Raw genomic sequence first — 2,186 nt, forward strand, 5'->3', positions numbered from 1 at the left:
CAGAGGTTCGAAGACGATCAGATACCGTCCTAGTTCTGACTATAAACGATGCCAACTAGCGATCGGGGGGCGTTAGTTTTACGACCTCTCCGGCAGCTTGCGGGAAACCAAAGTCTTTGGGTTCCGGGGGAAGTATGGTTGCAAAGCTGAAACTTAAAGGAATTGACGGAAGGGCACCACCAGGAGTGGAGCCTGCGGCTTAATTTGACTCAACACGGGAAATCTCACCCGGCCCGGACACAGTGAGGATTGACAGATTGAGAGCTCTTTCTTGATTCTGTGGGTGGTGGTGCATGGCCGTTCTTAGTTGGTGGAGCGATTTGTCTGGTTAATTCCGATAACGAACGAGACTCTGGCTTGCTAACTAGTTACGCGACCCAATCGGTCGGCGTCTAACTTCTTAGAGGGACTAGTGGCGTTTAGCCACACGAGATTGAGCAATAACAGGTCTGTGATGCCCTTAGATGTTCGGGGCCGCACGCGCGCTACACTGACCGGATCAGCATGTGCTCGCCTTGGCCGACAGGTCTGGGTAACCCGCTGAACCCCGGTCGTGCTAGGGATAGGGAATTGCAATTATTTCCCTTGAACGAGGAATTCCCAGTAAGCGCGAGTCATTAGCTCGCGTTGATTACGTCCCTGCCCTTTGTACACACCGCCCGTCGCTACTACCGATTGAATGGTTTAGTGAGGTCCTCCGATTGGACCTGGCGCGGCCGGCAACGGTCGAGCCGGCGTCCGAGAAGACGATCTAACTTGATCATTTAGAGGAAGTAAAAGTCGTAACAAGGTTTCCGTAGGTGAACCTGCGGAAGGATCATTAACGGTCTCGCAAACGCTTCGGCGAACGCGAAACTCGGACAAGCGAGAGAAAAAGTTTTTGCTACCCGGCGCCCGACCCGCGAGGAGCGGCGCGCCGGCCGGCGATTCGGTCACCCGGTAATGTTTGCGCGTCGAGTGCCGCGGTGCCGCGCGCTCCGGCTTCAAGCGTCGGCCTGGCCGACCGCTCGGCGCGGTATATTTTGTCACCCTTTAGTGCGAGGCACTGTGCGAGCGAAACAATCGTGGATGGCTCTTGGCGGTGGATCACTCGGCTCGTGAGTCGATGAAGGACGCAGCTAGCTGCGTGAATTAGTGTGAATTGCAGGACACATTGAGCATCGACGTTCTGAACGCAAATTGCGGCCTCGGGTCAATCCCGGGGCCGCGCCCGCCTCAGGGTCGCGTTGCAAACGTTCCGCGCGGGGATTTCTCCGCGCGGCTGCTGCGGCGTCGGACGCGCGAGCGCCCGTCCCGCTCAAGACAGCACGGCACGATGTGCGACGATCGCGACCAGAATCCCGCGCGGCGGCGGCGAGTCGACCTCGAAGAGGCCAACGGCTGGCGGCTCAAGGGCGGGAATCGAGGTGCGCGGCGGCGCGCGGCGCCGACGGCGAGCGCGGAACGGGAAGAATAGTCCCGGTCCTTACTTTCGGCCTGAGGTCGGACGAGGCTACCCGCTGAATTTAAGCATATTACTAAGCGGAGGAAAAGAAACTAACGAGGATTCCCTCAGTAACGGCGAGTGAAGCGGGATGTGCCCATCGCCGAATCCGCGCGCTTTTGGAGTGCGCGGAATTGTGGCGTACGGAATTCGTCACGGCGCGCTTCGCCGGTCGCCCGCGTCCTTCTGATCGAGGCCTTTTCCCAGAGCGGGTGTCAGGCCCATGGCGGCGACAGGCGGGCGCGCTACGGCGTCTTCCCAGAGTCGGGTTGTTTGGGAATGCAGCCCAAAGCGGGTGGTAAACTCCATCTAAGGCTAAATACGGTCACGAGACCGATAGCGAACAAGTACCGTGAGGGAAAGTTGAAAAGCACTTTGAAGAGAGAGTTAAAGAGTACGTGAAACCGTCGAGAGGCAAACGGGAGGGCCTGTCGGGTCGCCCGGTCGCTTTCAGCCGGCCCCCTGTCGGCGACGTTGTCGTGCGGACCCTCACGGGCCGCCGGCGGCGCCGCCCGATCGGGGACCAGCGCACTAGCGCCGGGCGAAGGCCGCGACCGTCTGGACGGCGGCGAGAAGGCCGCGCGCAAGGTAACCCGGCCTCGGTCGGGTACTATAGGCGCGCGTGTCCGTCGGCCCGCCGTTCGGGCGAGGAGAGATCGCCGCGTCTGCCCTTCGGGCCGAGCGCCCGGTGCCGGCTGGGGCG

The 2,186-nt window shown here is 60.7% G+C and overlaps 3 non-coding genes across 3 annotated transcripts in view; all 3 read left to right on the forward strand.

The window, feature by feature from the left end:
* The window catches only part of LOC146144218 (small subunit ribosomal RNA), a 1,811-nt gene extending 988 nt beyond the window's left edge, over positions 1-823 (forward strand). The window contains exon 1 of the ribosomal RNA XR_014500544.1: positions 1-823. This exon is cut by the window's left edge and continues 988 nt beyond it. This is a non-coding gene — a ribosomal RNA (small subunit ribosomal RNA).
* A 247-nt stretch (positions 824-1,070) lies between these two features.
* LOC146144219 (5.8S ribosomal RNA) lies at positions 1,071-1,224 on the forward strand. The gene has a single exon (XR_014498890.1). It is a non-coding gene; the product is annotated as a 5.8S ribosomal RNA (ribosomal RNA).
* Positions 1,225-1,472: 248 nt separating this feature from the next.
* The window catches only part of LOC146144220 (large subunit ribosomal RNA), a 3,311-nt gene continuing 2,597 nt past the window's right edge, over positions 1,473-2,186 (forward strand). The window contains exon 1 of the ribosomal RNA XR_014501094.1: positions 1,473-2,186. This exon is cut by the window's right edge and continues 2,597 nt beyond it. This is a non-coding gene — a ribosomal RNA (large subunit ribosomal RNA).

The sequence above is a fragment of the Ascidiella aspersa genome, chromosome 5, assembly GCF_963924565.1.
Source record: "Ascidiella aspersa chromosome 5, kaAscAspe10.2, whole genome shotgun sequence".
In the NCBI taxonomy this organism is placed as follows: Eukaryota; Metazoa; Chordata; class Ascidiacea; order Phlebobranchia; family Ascidiidae; genus Ascidiella; species Ascidiella aspersa.